Below are 17639 nucleotides of genomic sequence, written 5' to 3'. Positions count from 1 at the left end.
TAATATCTTCAGGCATGTGCGATATATAATTATCCATAACTCTGTTGGAGATAACGGAGAGCCGAAGGTCAATATGATTGCAAACAGTGCACGAATTTGATTTGGATGTGATGTGTTGGACGCGTCATTAATGCATACATCCCAATGCCGATTGTTGTTCAATAAATTCAGAGCTTGACATGCACTACGGAAAGTGGCATGTTAACAAATCATGCCATTTGACAAATCTCAATTGACGCTGTTGACAAATCTCAATTGTTGGAAAGACGTTGGACCAGGCACATTTACCAGCAGAATGCGAAGAAAGAAGCATTCATCCTGATTAGGATGCACGGTGTACAGTCTGCCTATCTTGGTTTATTGAATTTGCCAAGTTGTCCATCGACTCGTTCTCCTCATTTACGTCGTTCAAATGATTTTCTACTGGCATTCCATGTGTAATACGTAGGCACTTCCAAATACAGCAGTGTTTTTGCAAATGCGTAATTTTGACTTAACATGAAAAAAGCAGTTAACGCTGTAGCCGGTGGATTCATAGCTGTTTGTTGCACATTTGCAGCTGTGAAATAAATGTGTTGTCCATTTTCATGTTTAAAAAAAAACACTAACCAAATATCTCAATTCAAAACACAGATCAATTGACACAGCTCAATTTCACCACCAATTGCACTGAAAAATAAAAAGAACAGGTAAAAAACGAAATGAAAAAATATGAAAAAAGAAGCAAATAAGCTATACCCACGAAATGAACGGTATGGTATACAACACAGCTCAATGCCAATGCCACTTCACACAAAATAATTAAATCAAAATGAAAATAAATCAAAATCTATGAAAATTCAATATATCAATTCAATCTGAAACATTAAAATGGAATCGTAGCATATTTTGTACATCGTATGTTGCTCCAACGTGCAACAGATAGCTCCGTTTTTTTTAAATGCATGTTTTCACCTGTCACAGGTGTGGCATCTAAATAATATGTATATCAAAACACGCACATATTCGAAAGGAACGTTGTGTGAAAATTTCAGAGCAATCGGTGATGAACTTTTGGAGATTACAGCGTGTGTTGCTCATACGTCCTATAGATGGAGCTGTTTTTTTTTTCAAAAAAAGCATGTTGTTTCCTGTCACAAGTGAGGCATGTATATAAAAGGTATATAAAAACACTCGCCTATTTGAATACAATGTTGTGTCAAGATTTCAAAGCAATCGGTAAAGAGGTTTCGAAGATTTCCCTCACTTGAAAAACAAACGAAAAAAACAGTTTTTCATAACAAGCATGTTTTTTCCCGTCACAGACGTGACATCTATATAGTATGTATATAAAAACCCGTTCGGATGCGAATGGAACGTTGTGTGAAAATTTCATTGCAATCGGTGAAAAACTTTTGGAGATTAGCGATTTTGAACAAACGAACATTTCCATTTTTATTTATATAGATTGTTGTCAAGTCAATCCAACCCGTTCTCGCACTTTCGTATATTTAATACGAAAAGTAAAAAAACAATAAGATAAGCATCTTATTGCTTCGTAATTACAATTATTACTTAACCTATTATAGGTATAGGTTAAGTAATAATTGTAATTACGAAGCAATAAGATTCTTATCTTAACATACTAAGAAGGTTAGGTAGGGTCGGTATTTTCTAAAAAGCTTTTCAAGGTAAACTAGTATGTTTAGTATGCCACATATGCACGTATTTAATAATTCAATATTGACTGTAAGATAGTGCGAGAACGGGTTGGTCAATCATATGGATATAATAATCCAACCATTCCCTTGACTTTCATATATCAACATTAATTCAGAATTTGAGTCATCACACAAGAAATTTAGAACAACACGGCTGACTGCCCATAGAAAATTACCCAACATATAACTTTGGAAAACACCAAATACGTCAACCTTACAATTGAACTCACCAAGGACTTTGAGTATGACAGGGAGGATGGGGTGGTACTGCTGACATTCAAAGTCCCCACCAGCCTGGGGACCTGCCTGGGGAAATGCCTGTGAAGACTTGGCCGGCTACTGCTCGAACCCCTCTGGTGTGGCGAGGCTCTTCTCACTCTGTAAATGTTCAAATTGCTCGGGTGTATAAAGGGGAACCAAGAGCTAAACTCCGTACCAGGAGATAGCACCCGGCTATCTTCCTATCACACCTAGATAGACGGTTTTTTTATGGAAGAGACACAAGCAACCACCTGCAATTATCAGTTTAGCAGAGAGGCCAGGTCACTTGACCCGACCTGACCTCTGCCACGCATGTGGACATTAACACGCTGCTGGTGGGACTTTTGAAATGCTAGAGGGCCGACAGCCTGGCGCCGCCAATATCCTGCGTGGACTCACTCTACTTGTATGTGAAATATTAAATTCAACTGGATATGTTCAAGAGAAAACTAGATAGTTTTCTTCAAGACGTGCCAGACCAACCGGGCTGTGGTGGATATGCGGGCCAGCCAGCAGCTCCAAGCAACAGCCTGTTGGACTAAACTTTGATAAATAAAGTCCATGCCGGGGCGGGCTTGGAGAGTAGAACTCCCAGAACCCCATCCAGGAACCCTTTATGGTCTTACATTTGAATAATTGATCTCATTGATTGTTGATCAGAATCATTAATATCTGAATATCATCTCAGATCAATGATATCATTGATATAACCTGATTTCAATGATATCAGAATGAGGTTTTGATTATAAATCAGAAAATCACTGATATTTTTATTGAAACACCACGTTAATGTGATTTCTTTATGCATTTGAAGAGAAGCGTTGGGGGGAAGAACTCCTGGACTACACGCCAGAGAGGGAGGGGGGGAGTCGTGTGAAACCCTGATTAGATGTCAGTGGAAGCCTCCTGAACCCTAGAGGATTTAGTTGAATCCCAGGTTGCAATGCTTTTGAGCATGTAGTGGTGTGGTGGTGTAGGGCCTATGCCTGAGAGTACTCAATGCCTAAGTTCGAATCCTTCTCATGACTCCTACTGATTTTCTCAACACTAATAATAATAATAATAATAATAATAATAATAATAATAATAATAATAATAATAATAATAATAATAATAATAATAATAATAATAATAATAATAATAATAATAATAATAAAAACAATAACAATAATAGAGCTGTTGATGTGTGGGTTTCGTGCAAGAAAACTAGAATGAACAATGTGTTTGGCTTCACTTAAGCTCTCTCCCTCACAAATCCACAAGCTAATTAAAGATGCATCACTTAACTACTTGTCAGTTGTTCCCTGTGCACGAGCAGACCAACTTCGAAATTTGTCTCTAGAAATGCTTCTAAATAATAGACGTAGTCTCGACAACAGGTTCGCAGCAAACACAATTAGTCATTCTATAATTCAAGTGTCTTCTAAATAAATGGCTAATGACAAAATTGTACACCATAAATGCCCTGAGAATTGTGGGAATATTAACGTGAGGTTGAAGAAGGGCGGCGTGCCAGTGGATTGGGATGTGGAAACAACTATTAACTATTCTAATAAAATTCTAATGAAGGCCTATGAACATAGTATCCCATCTACATTAGGAGGTAAAATAACAATGACGGACAATGGATGACCATGGAACTAAAATTCTTAGTGGACATGAGAAAGACAACCTGTCCTCTTACAAATAACGTCGCTTTTCGCTTATGCGCTAAGTCCCCTGCTGGTGTGTTGCTGGAGACCCCTGCCAATGTGTTGCTGGAGAGTGGGAGTGGCGTTTGGGCACCGTTATGTTACCATAGAAAACGGCCCATGTATTACTGAGCAAGGTGAACTTGGTGGCGTGAGGACCATACAAGCAACCCATCCTCCGAATTGACAGTACGATTTAATACTAAGTGTAATAAGTACACTTTCTTACTGTAATAAGCAGTGCATAATTGCACTTACGGGGCTGTTACATTGACCCAACTCCCTCCCCCGCTTTAATTTTTCTCGTTTTCTGTTAAGTCACTCAGAATTTTAGGATGACGTTTTCAATTTTGATTTGCAATACACAAGTTTTAAATATCAGGAATTTCTTTTTCAGGTTTATTAAACAACATAGATTTTATGCAAAATTTTAAAATATCCTGAGTTAATTTACAATTTATTGATATATTTTAGTTTTGTTTTATTAGTTTTATAAAACTGTAATATCAATATAGCTATAAGTTAAGTACTAATTGTAATTAGGAAGCAATAAAATAATTATCTTCAAAAACTAAGACGGTTAGGTGAGGTTGTGGTTTTCTATTCAGTTTTTCAGGTAAACTCAAATATTCACAATATATTTGACAGTACGATTTAATACTAAGTGAAAATAAGTACAATTCCTAACTGCTATGAATAGTACATAATTGCACTTAATTGTCTTCTTACATTTACCACCCCATTTTTGGAGGACGGGCTGATACAAGACAGACTACGACCTTCAGTCGTGTACGGTAGAAGACAGAAGTGGACTCGCCAGGAAGAACATTGCAGAAGTTACTGAACAGTGTCCTGTGAGAAAGTGAAACCTGCTGTGTTATGTGCTGTACATAAGTGTATATAGTTAAGGTGATTTTTTTTAAATCACCAACACATGGTGATTTTTTTTGTTTGTTTAGTGTTGTTTACCCCCAGTTCCTCTTGGACTATTACTGCCGGTTCTTAATAACTTACCTATGACTCGGGGGTTAGATCGAGTAAGAAGAGACATTAAAGCCCCATATAAAGTTTGACATGAAAAGAACCCGGTAACTGGCTCAGTGAGTCCGTAGCAGCCACTCATCACTAGTGTACAGAACAAAATTTATTGTTGTAACAAATGGAGCAATGTGTTTTCATTTATATTTTTCTTGGTGAATTCAAATGTATTGTTATTTCTTTTGTATCATACAAGATTTTTTAGTTAAACACTAGGTAATTTTGAATAAATCGAATATACATATATTACAATAATATTACAATATATTACGAACTACAGACAAGTAGTAAATGGGGATTTTTGATGATCTGGTATATTTTTCCTGGGGCAGCATCCCTGGTGAGAGTCCACGAGCAGGTAGCCAGCATAAGAGAACTCCTCTGTCCTGGTCCCGTTTTCCTGTGATCAAGATGTTCTGTGAAATCATTCACCGTGTTCGGCGCTCTCAGCACTTAGGTTTTCCTGGAAAAAATCCAAGAAATGAATTTTTAGATATATATTACATCCCAGATCTTTATGTTCTCAATAATTCACACACACACTAAATCACGATAGTATTCTGCTTTTTAATTGCCCAAAATATTTTTTTGTAACATTGTTGATAGATATCTCTACCCATAGTTCAACACAGTTCAACTTTTACTTAAACTTTTTATCGTTCATTGCCTCTCATGTATGAGGACCTTCGAAAATCCCCCCTTTATTTTTACTTCGCAAATTATTTGAATTTTGTCTTGTAAATCTAAAAATCAATCACCATTCTTGCCCAACGACACAACTAAGGTTTTCACAAGGTCTAATTTAATGTGTAAGGGTGGAAAGTAAAAAAAATGAGGAATTAAAATATTTTTCTTCAATGCTTTCAAAACATTGTCACTGGCTTAGCTAAATGAACTATGGGGTTCAGGTCCGGAACCGATTATGTGCCTCCATAACCCTTTCCATTACCGCCCACGGGATGGGTATGGGGTGCATAATAAAGAAAATAATTGAATTGCTGTCAGTGGCTCATGTTATGGAATGTCCTTTCTTAGGTAATGACATTTCTGTCACCCTAAGAGTAGTCTCAAACTTTCATTGGACTCATGTTAGTTAGTAGCGAGTACTAATTAAACGGATGGAACTTTATTTTCTTTGTAAAGAAGAGCAGTTTATAAGCTTCTAAATCTTACTTTAGAAGACTCAGTACACAAACGTCACTCCTTTGTTTCATGCTCAAGATGAAATACCTCTAATACGGGGCAAACATTGTTACAAAATACTCAGGTTCATTTCTATTAATATGATGTTTAAATTCCTCATAAAGGCTCTAGAAATAGCATACTTTAGTGTGGCGCATACAAACTACGAGGGACAGAAAAATGAACATGGCAGATTTGAATTCAGTGTAAAGCCTTACATAAGATTTACTATAAATGTTCCTTGCGGTGAAACATGTGTTAACTAGCGTATCACATTTGACAAATTGGCTCTCATTCTATTTCTGCATAACTGAGGCAGTTAATAGTAGAAAGGATTGTGATGATGTGATGAACATTAGTAAATCTTCTGATACTGTGCGTTATGGAAGCCTGATAAGATAGAGAAAACAAGTAGGAGCCATGGGATTGGAACCCGCTCACTCAGTACTCCAAAACTAGCGCCCTTGACGACCACTTGGTCAAAAGCAATGCAACCTGGGATTTCATTGACTCTTCTAGGATTCCTGAGGCTTACAGCTGAAGCACAATATGGGGTTTACACAGTGCCACCCCCTCCCTATGCATTTTGGCTAATGGCCTAGTGGCTCTCTTCCAATGCTTCTCGTCAAATGCACAATGAAATCACATTAACGTGATGTACAGTGAGCTACTGAACCCTTAGCCAGAAGGCGTTGGGGCAATGTTTAAAACCGTGATTGGGCTTCAGTTGTAAGCCTCTGGAATCGTAGAGGATTCAGTGGAATCGCAGATTGCATTGCTTTTTTACCATGTTGTAGCGTGGTAGTCTAGGGTTCTAGCTTGGGAGTACCAAGTGAGTGGGTTCGAATCCTCCTCATGGCTCCTACTGATTTTCTCATTGATACATCACGTTACATTATTTCAGTGTGCATTGATAAGGAAAGTAGAGGCTCAACATAATGTGAGTGTTATCTTAAGCTGGACAAGGGCATAGTTCTCTCAAAAGAAACAGAGAATTAGTATGAATGGAGTGTGGAAAACCGCTGTAAGTAGAATGCCAGAAGACTCAGATCTGGGGATAACCGTTGTTGACAATTTACAAAAACGATTTAGATAATAACAGGAAGTCCACTACGAGCTCCCCATACTCCGTGCTAATTGAAACCTTTGTTCCGACATCTAAAATAATATAGAATCTAAATCAATATAGATATAAGTAATTATATTTGGACAAAAGAGGATGGTAGCCGAGGCCATTTACATACCCCCCGCCGGCACTCGGTTCTTGGGCATAATAAGCCAAGTTTTCATGAATTAATTGCTTTTCGACTACCTAACCTAACCTAACTTTTTCGGCTACCTAACCTAACCTAACCTATAAAGATAGGTTAGGTTAGGTTAGATAGGGTTGGTTAGGTTCGGTCATATATCTACGTTAATTTTAACTCCAATAAAAAAATTTGACCTTATACATAATGAAATGGGTAGCTTAATCATTTCATAAAAAAAAAATAGAGAAAATATATTAATTCAGTAAAACTTGGCTTATTAGGCAAATCGGGCCTGGCATAGTAGGCAGAGAAGTGCGTTCTGGCTACTAGGTACGACATAATATATATATATATATATATATATATATATATATATATATATATATATATATATATATATATATATATATATATATATATAAATATATATATATATATATGTCGTACCTAGTAGCCAGAACGCACTTCTCGGCCTACTATGCAAGGCCCGATTTGCCTAACAAGCCAAGTTTTCCTGAATTAATATATTTTCTCTAATTTTTTTCTTATGAAATGATAAAGCTACCCTTTTCATTATGTATGAGGTCAATTTCTTTTTATTGGAGTTAAAATTAACGTAGATATATGACCGAACCTAACCAACCCTAACTAACCTAATATAACCTATCTTTATAGGTTTGGTTAGGTTAGGTAGCCGAAAAAGTTAGGTTAGGTTGGGTTAGGTAGGTTAGGTAGTCGAGAAACAATTAATTCATGAAAATTTGGCTTATTATGCAAATCGGGCCTTGCATAGTAGGCTGAGAAGTGCGTTCTGGCTACTAGGTACGACATATATATATATATATATATATATATATATATATATATATATATATATATATATATATATATATATATATATATATATATATATATATATATATATATGCGAACAAGCCTGAATGGTCCCCAGGACAATATGCAACTGAAAACTCACACCCCAGAAGTGACTCGAACCCATACTCCCAGAAGCAACGCAACTGGTATGTACAAGACGCCTTAATCCACTTGACCATCACGACCGGACAAAATGAGGTGATAGCCGAGGCTATTTGAACCACCCCACCGCCGGCACTCGGATAGTAATCTTGGGCATAGCATTTTACCAAATCACCTCATTCTTTGGGGCACACGTGAGGAACACAAATGCGAACAAGCCTGAATGGTCCCCAGGACAATATGCAACTGAAAACTCACACCCCAGAAGTGACTCGAACCCATACTCCCAGAAGCAACGCAACTGGTATGTACAAGACGCCTTAATCCACTTGACCATCACGACCGGACAAAATGAGGTGATAGCCGAGGCTATTTGAACCACCCCACCGCCGGCACTCGGATAGTAATCTTGGGCATAGCATTTTACCAAATCACCTCATTCTTTGGGGCACACGTGAGGAACACAAATGCGAACAAGCCTGAATGGTCCCCAGGACAATATGCAACTGAAAACTCACACCCCAGAAGTGACTCGAACCCATACTCCCAGAAGCAACGCAACTGGTATGTACAAGACGCCTTAATCCACTTGACCATCACGACCGGACAAAATGAGGTGATAGCCGAGGCTATTTGAACCACCCCACCGCCGGCACTCGGATAGTAATCTTGGGCATGGCATTTTACCAAATCACCTCATTCTTTGGGGCACACGTGAGGAACACAAATGCGAACAAGCCTGAATGTTTTCAGTTGCATATTGTCCTGGGGACCATTCAGGCTTGTTCGCATTTGTGTTCCTCACGTGTGCCCCAAAGAATGAGGTGATTTGGTAAAATGCTATGCCCAAGATTACTATCCGAGTGCCGGCGGTGGGGTGGTTCAAATAGCCTCGGCTATCACCTCATTTTGTCCGGTCGTGATGGTCAAGTGGATTAAGGTGTCTTGTACATACCAGTTGCGTTGCTTCTGGGAGTATTGGTTCGAGTCACTTCTGGGGTGTGAGTTTTCAGTTGCATATTGTCCTGGGGACCATTCAGGCTTGTTCGCATTTGTGTTCCTCACGTGTGCCCCAAAGAATGAGGTGATTTGGTAAAATGCTATGCCCAAGATTACTATCCGAGTGCCGGCGGTGGGGTGGTTCAAATAGCCTCGGCTATCACCTCATTTTGTCCGGTCGTGATGGTCAAGTGGATTAAGGCGTCTTGTACATACCAGTTGCGTTGCTTCTGGGAGTATGGGTTCGAGTCACTTCTGGGGTGTGAGTTTTCAGTTATATATATATATATATATATATATATATATATATATATATATATATATATATATATATATATATATATATATATATATATATATATATATATATATATATATATTGTGACGATAATCTCTTTCTAGAGAGATTGAGCCTGCTCTTCCCTACCTCAAGTTACGTCCAGTTAACAAGTATAAGATGCTACATTCAAGATACGTCACCAGTAGCACAAAGCGTTTTGACCAGGAGGCAGAACGTATCCAAGATTCCCATACTCATACTCCACACACCCTCCACGCGCCGGCTCGTCATCAAACCAGCTAACTACCCTTCACCAGCTTGCCTGCCTCTGATTGGAGACTCGCCAGCCCCGTACCTGCACACAACACCTCAGCGCCCTCTACAGCGCCTTCTCCCCTGGCGTATGGGGTTCGCGCCCATGCGTCTTCGGGTTGGTTCGTCTTCCGGCTTGTTACGGCCCTCTCGGGACGCAACGGGGTTCTTACTCTGATGTTGTTAGAGGAAGTTGTATCCGACCCCAAGCCAGTAGTGGCTTTCAAGGGATGTGATCCGTGACGCAAGTAACTTAAAGGGGAAGGGAAATAAAGGCAAAAACTTAATATAATGTATTGACCATCACCAATAAATAATATATAAAAAGATTACACGGGGGGAGGGGTATTAACACTGTACACAAACGTCTTCTGCTGAAGACGTTGGAATCAAGCTCTCGGTGCTAAGTCTTAGGTGCTTTCGTGGCCTCACAACGAATCCTCTGAGAAGTTGAGCCTACCCTGGCCACAGGTCAGCCAAAACACAGGTCCACTGGGGGCACCGCCGTGGAGGCCGTCAACCACACGTCCAGCAGGTCTGCTGGCAGGTTCCGGATCAGCAAGGCTGGTCAGGCCACTCCACGAGCGATATAAGGGTAACGCCCTGGACAGGAGTCTCGTGTGATACCACAAATCACTCTCCTGTCCTCAATACCCCAGTGGATAATCGTCTCCAACAGTCGGTCCCGGGTAATCCTTCTACTGCCACTCCACTGGCAGGGTAACACCACAGTGTTCTTCCGGGGGACGACTTCAAAGCTGCTGCAGCAAAGCACAAGGTATGGAGACGGCTGCCTTGGGTAGACTCACTCAACTTCCATCACAGCAGTCCCAGGTCGACTCTGTAAGCAGACACGTCATCAATAACTGGGACACACTAAGGCACCTCACTTACAGGCTCAGACACAAACGCCCGACATATCCACTCCATAGATGGCGCTGTAGTCTGAGCACCACCTCACCAGAGGTCAGGAGCGGCTGTGTTGTGAGCTGCACAGGACTGGAAACTGGCCTTTGTGGCCAGTACACGTCATCCTCACCAGGTGTCGTCGTCCGTTTGGAGGGGGTTTCGGGAGCTGACCCACAGATGGCGCGGTCGTCACTGCTCCGTGCTCGGACACTGGATCCGGGTTCGTAACACGGCTGTGGCCTCCTCCGGCCCCAAGACCGGGCGTTCGCGCCCGCCGCGATCCGCTCCGAGGACATTATCAGGTGGGGAGTTTGACTGGGGCGGTACATCTGTCAAATGATAACGCAGGTGTCCTAAGGCCAGCTCAGCGTAGACAGAAACCTCGCGTAGAGCAAAAGGGCAAATGCTGGCTTGATCCTGATTTTAGTGGCTTTAAGGGAGAATAAGGGAACTTATTCTCAGCACTATGTCCCCAAAAGCTCCCTCACACTTGCAAACAAATAGCCTTCGCTCCACCACTGACACAGGCAACTATATTCTTCCTCATTCAAGGGGATCAACAAAGTAAAACCTCTACTAAGACTTTTGAGGAAACTACTCCAAGCTTGTACTAAAGAGGCACCCTTCTTGAGCCCGGATGGGCACATGTATAAGCAAGTAGATGGGGTCGCCATGGGTTCTCCCCTAGGTGTCCTGTTTGCAAACTTCTACATGGGTACCATCGAGCAAAAAGTCTTAGTCGACATGAACTTGAAACCGGCCATATACTGCAGGTATGTTGACGACATTTTTACACAGGTACCTGATGTCAGACATCTGCAGGAGCTGAAGGAGGCATTTGAGCAGAGTTCCGTGCTGCGTTTCACTTACGAGATGGAAAAGCATGGGAAGCTGCCCTTTCTAGATGTAACAGTCATGGAAAAGAGCGGAGGTTTCCACACTGCAGTCTACACTAAGGAAACGAACATAGGAATGTGCCTAAATGCCAACAGCGACTGCCCAGACAGGTACAAGAGGAGTGTTGTTAACGCATATGTCGACCGTGCTCTCAGCCACAGCTCAGAATGGAAGCAAGTCGACGAAGAACTTTGTAGGGAAGGCAGGTCCTAGTCAACAACGGCTTCTCCAATGGTTTCGTCGAAGACATCATAAGAAGGAAAGTGAAACGCCATGCAACCTCTGAAGAGACAACTAACACAACACCTATACCCCCTATTAGACTATTTTACAGGAACTTCTTTTCCACAGCTCATAAATCGGAGGAAAGGGTCCTGAAAGATATTGTTAATAGAAACGTTATCCCTACAGACAAAAATCAGAGGATACAACTGATGATTTACTATAAAACCAGAAAAACGGCCAGCCTACTCATGAGAAACTCTCCAGACACAAAGCAGAACGCTTTAAAAGAGACCAACGTAGTCTATGCCTTCAAATGCCCTCTTGGGGACTGTAAGCTCCAAAAAACCCAGTATATAGGCAACACAACAACATCTCTTTCTTTGCGTTTAACGATGCATAAGCAACAGGGCTCCATTAAGGAACATATAATCTCTTCCCACAACCAAACCATCGCCAGAGAAATCCTAGTAAACAACACAGAAATCATCGATAGATACAGCGATAGCAGGCGGCTTGACGTTTGCGAGGCACTACACATTAAGAAGTCAACACCAGCAATCAACAGCCAATTAATGCACAACTATATTCTACCCACCTCAAGACTCCGCTCCAATATAAAAGCATCAAGATATATGGACCAATAGGCTTTCTACAATCACTTTCATTCAATACCCATTGTTTCGTGTTCTGTCTTGTGTTGATGAATTTAATACCCTATTAAAACCACCTCGCTAAAATGTAGATATAAACAAATCGGAGATGTGTAACTTCTATTCAGTTGTGTATGTGTAAACTACAGTCTTTGAAAATGTAATAAGTTTTACGAAACGCGCTCAAGTGTCGCGTCAGACTAGAAATAAAAATGAATTTTGGAGAATTGATTTTTGAATTACCACCAACAGTGAAAAGAAATGTACGAAAGATTGAGAAAATTCGTGTTAGAATTATTAATCTTACTTTTTCGGTCATATTTAATAATATATGTGAACAGGAAAGACTGCTACCAAAATATACTAATATTAAAGCACACGACCAAGCAGCAAGGAATCAAGCCTTCACGATAAAATATCGCCAGGATCTGATTCGTCATCAGATATACAAGGCAGAGAATGAAATCAAAGACAACAAAACGCAACTACTTCATGCTACAAACGAGTGGAGAAATAGCAACATCGACGAAAGTATCCGTACCCGCATTGAACAACACCTCGACATCCTCACAGACCGACATCACCTCAGCACTGAAACAAGGATTATCAAGAAACTAACAACGTTACATGGAGGACCTATGGCAATTCCACGACCAAGAGATGGCTTCCTGAACCTTGCAGGAATTAACGTCACTGAGGACCAAGTCACTCTCCTAAATCTGGGCATAAACTGTCACGTTATGTCCAGACCGAGTGAGATGGCCCGGAAAGTGGAGTTGGAAATTCTTTTGGACGACATATTCGACCTCGAGACACAAAAGAAGGTCACTACCAAAGATACCTTACAAGCAGAACATATTGCGGAAGGAGGAAAGAATCGAGGCAATTACAGAAGCACCATACTGTCCCCCGAGCTCAAAGTGGCAGCTAAGAGCCTTCGTGAGAACAAGGAAATAGTTGTCAGGAGAGGTGACAAGTCGCCAATATACGTCATTCTTATAAAAGACGAATATCTGGCGAAAATGAACCTCATACTCTCTGACCAAACTAAATTCCAAAGGGTAACGAAGGACACTACAGACGAATTGAAAGCAAAGGTCAACAAACTGATCGAAACTGTGACTGGCGGTGTGACAGGATGAACGATCCAGCGGGGTTGCTTCCTATTGGCGAGTGTTGTAAATGCTCCTATGGTGGTGTGTCCACTCACAGGATGAATGGCACTGCCCAATACTGTCACTATGGTGGTGTGTCCAGTCACAGGATGAGTGGCGCTGCCCAATAGTATCACCATTGTGACATGTTGACAGTATTGGGCTCTTGATCTAGAGATCTTGATCACCACTATAGTTTTGACCCATTGCCTCTGAGACACTTAGTGCCTTGGGTAAATGAGCTCATAGTTTTTTGAATGAGCTGGGTTACAAGCTAATTGAAACAACTAGAGACCCTACAGCCAGCTCCGATTTCAGCGCCTTAGTGTGGAGATCCAGAGAGGAAATGCTCACTGCAACCATGGTTCCAGCCTGCCATCTGAGGAGCTGGAGGAACTCTACAACCTGTGATGAGTAGCCTTGTAAAAAGCATGTAATCAATGTTGTAAACCTTTTTGTGTAATGAAATATTAAAATAAATTTAGATATATATACACACATGCTAAATGAATAGAGTGGTAGACAAGATCAGAGTGTTCATTGAGGATCCACAAGGTCTTCTCTGAGTACTCTTTATTTTCTTCTCCGAGGCTGTGGGTTCCTACTCTTGCACAAGAGGTGGTACCCCTTTTATTATTATTATTATTATTATTATTATTATTATTATTATTATTATTATATATATATATATATATATATAACTGAAAACCACACCCCAGAAGTGACTCGAACCCATGCTGCCAGGAGCACTCTGCTGGCGTACAGGATCCCTTAACCGCTCGACCAATACAACCGGACAAAAGAGGATGGCTCTTTTGTCTGGTCGTGTTGGTCGAGCGGTTAAGGGATCCTGTACGCCAGCAGAGTGCTTCTGGCAGCATGGGTTCTAGTCACTTCTTGGGTGTGAGTTTTCAGTTGCATATAGTCCTGGGGACCATTCAGGCTTGTTCGCATATATATATTATATATATATATATATATATATATATATATATATATATATATATATATATATATATATATATATATATATATATATATATATATATATATATATATATATATATATATATATATATATTATGATGAGAATATTTTATATAGGCAAAAGTACTTACATACAAGAAGATTGTAGGGTTCAGAGGTAAGGCAAGTACAATGTCCAAAACCACTAATACTCATACTTCAGGAAAAACTTAAAAATTTATAACTAAAACTGGACAAACTGGAGGAATGGCCCAAGAATCTATATACCAGTTGATTGACAGTTGAGACACGGGACCATAGAGCCAATCCTCAACTCCTGCAAACAAAACTAGGTGAATACAACTTTTGCTATGAAATTGAGTAATGAAGAATGAGTTTTGATTACCTGTAGCAGTTGTATTTTGAGAAAGTCTTTGTTTCTTCTTCATTTCTTTCAAGGACTTATCCTCTTGCTCTACATTCTTGTCTTTTGCTTCACTGATCTTCCTATTATGATTGCTTCCCTCTATACAGTATTGCTTGACATTTTCCCGAGTGTGAACTGAAAATAAGGAAAACCTGAATAAAATATATATCCTCATTAAGCAAAAATTGTTTCTCTACAGCTGCAGCTACAGATAACACACAGCCACTCTACTTGAATTTATGCACATGCTACACTCACACACACAACAGTTCATATCTACAAAAGTGACAGCAGAGAAGACACACTCAATTATAGACCTGTATCATTGACAAGTGAAATAGTCAAAATATTGAAAAAAATATTATTAACTAAATGGGTAGAACACCTGAAGAGAAATGATATAATATCAGACAGACAGAATGGTTTTTGATCTGGAAGATCCTGTGTATCGAATTTACTCAGTTTCTATCATCGAGCCACAGAGATTTTACAGGAAAGAGGTAGATGGGTTGACTGCATCTATCCGGACCTAAAAAAGGCTTTCGATAGAGTTCCATATAAGAGGTTGTCCAGGAAACTGGAAAATATTGTAGGGGTGACAGGTAAGCTTCTAACATGGATGAAAACTTTTCTGACTGATAGAAAAATTAAATAATCAAAGACAATGTATTGGACTGGAGAAATGTCACAAGTGAAGTACCACAGGGTTCAGATCTTGCACCGGTGATATTCATTGTCTACATAAACAATCTACCAGATGAAATACAGAATTATATGAACATGTTTGCTGATGATACTAAGATAATAGGAAGAATAAGAAACTTAGATGATTGGCATGCCCTTCAAGAAGACCTGGACAAAATAAGTATATGGGGCACCACTTGGCAAATGTAATTTAATGTGAATAAATGTCATGTTATGGAATAGGAGAACATAGACCCCACACAATCTATAAATTATGTGAGAAATCTTTAAAGAATTCTGATAAAGAAAGATCTAGGGGTGGTTCTAGACAGAAAAGTATCACCTGAGGACCACGTAAAGAACGTTGTGCGAGGGGCTTATGCTACACTTTCTAACTTCAGAATTGCTTTTAAATACATGGATGACGAAATACTAAAGAAATTGTTCACGACTTTTGTTAGGCCAAAGCTAGAATATGCAGCGGTTGTGTGGTGCCAATATCGTAAGAAGCACATCAACAAACTGGAAAAGGTGCAAAGACATGCTACTAAGTGGCTCCCAAAACTGAAGGGCAAGAACTATGAGGAGAGGTTAGAGGCATCAAATATGATAAAACTAGAAGACAAAAGAAATTAGAGGTGATATGATCACTACGTACAAAATAATAACTAGAATTGATAAAATTGACCGGGAAAATTTCCTGAGACCTGGCACTTGAAGAACAAGAGGTCATAGATTTAAACTAAGCACAGAGGTCGAAGAAAAATAAGAAAATTCCCTTTCACAAACACAGTGGTAGACGGTTGGAACAAGTTAGGTGAGAAGGTGGTGGAGGTCAAGACCGTCAGTAGTTTCAAAGCGTTATATGACAAAGAGTCCTGGGAAGACAGGACACCACGAGTGTAGCTCTCATCCTGTAACTACACTTAGGTAATTATACTCATTCCACACATTCTCTTGTACTACATAAATGTTCAAAAACTTTTTTCTAAATGTTAATCCTGATCTGAAATTCTTCCTGAACATGTAAGAGAATCCCAATAAATATATAAAAATTCATATATGTTTATATATTTATGTTTAACAGTGATAAGTTACAGGTACTGAAGTATGGTGGAAACGAGGAAATTAAATGAAACAAGGAGTACAGGACACAATCAGACCTACTCTTAGAAGGAAAAAAACATGTAAGAGATCTGAGAATTACGATATCTGACGACCTGACATTTTGTGAACAAAACCGAGCAAATATAGTGGCGGCCAGGAAAATAATAGGATGGATTATGAAAATGTTAAAATTCAGAGACCCCACCCACAGCAATGCTATTACTATTTAAATAACTGGTGCTGTCCCGTCTTGAGTATTGCTCGGTATTCACTTCCCCTTCCTGAACAGAAGAGATCTCTGAATTAGAGGGAATACAGAGACCATAAACAGCAAGAATAGCAATGATAAAACATCTAAATTATTGAGACCGTCTGAAAGCTCTCAAAATGTACTCTCTGGGCAGGAGACAAGAAAGGTTTCAAATAATACATATATGGAAGATACTGGAGGGCCAGGTCCCAAATTTGCACAGTATAATATAACAACATACTGGAGCTAAAGATTCAGAAGGAAATTAATAATAGAAACAGTGAGGAGTAGAGGTGTCATAGGAACAATCAGAGAGCAGAGTCTTAACAGTAGGGGTCAAGGGCTGTTTGCTAAGCTAGGCAAGGGTAGACTAGGCTTGGCTAGTGTTGGCTAGGTTATGCTAGGAAGAAGTAGGCTAGGCTGATTTACTCCACCAGTAATTTGGGGGGGAGAGGGGAGGAGGGAAACTCAATATAAGCCTAACTTGTAGCTTCCTGTTCCCTGACACAATGATTTATTTTACGTCAGGCTTTCAGCAGAGCCGCATCAAAAACCCTGGTTATTTATTTATTTATATACAAGAAGGTACACTTGGGGTTAAGAGAGTACATAGGAATGATGTTGATTTTACAATCTTGTAAAGCCACTAGCACGCATAGCGTTTCGGGCAAAACGCTAG

The 17639-nt window shown here is 39.8% G+C and overlaps 1 long non-coding RNA gene across 1 annotated transcript; it reads right to left on the bottom strand.

Moving 5' to 3' along the window:
* Positions 1-4288: 4288 nt before the first annotated feature.
* On the bottom strand, positions 4289-15037 carry LOC138371507 (uncharacterized). The gene is made up of 2 exons (XR_011230519.1): positions 14899-15037; positions 4289-5153 (listed from the first exon to the last, which is right to left on the bottom strand). It is a non-coding gene; the product is annotated as an uncharacterized lncRNA (long non-coding RNA).
* Positions 15038-17639: the final 2602 nt, after the last annotated feature.

Source organism: Procambarus clarkii, chromosome 36, assembly GCF_040958095.1.
Source record: "Procambarus clarkii isolate CNS0578487 chromosome 36, FALCON_Pclarkii_2.0, whole genome shotgun sequence".
NCBI classification, from domain to species: domain Eukaryota; kingdom Metazoa; phylum Arthropoda; class Malacostraca; order Decapoda; family Cambaridae; genus Procambarus; species Procambarus clarkii.
Note: the sequence above shows the minus strand (reverse complement) of the source record. Positions and strands in the feature narration are given on the sequence as shown.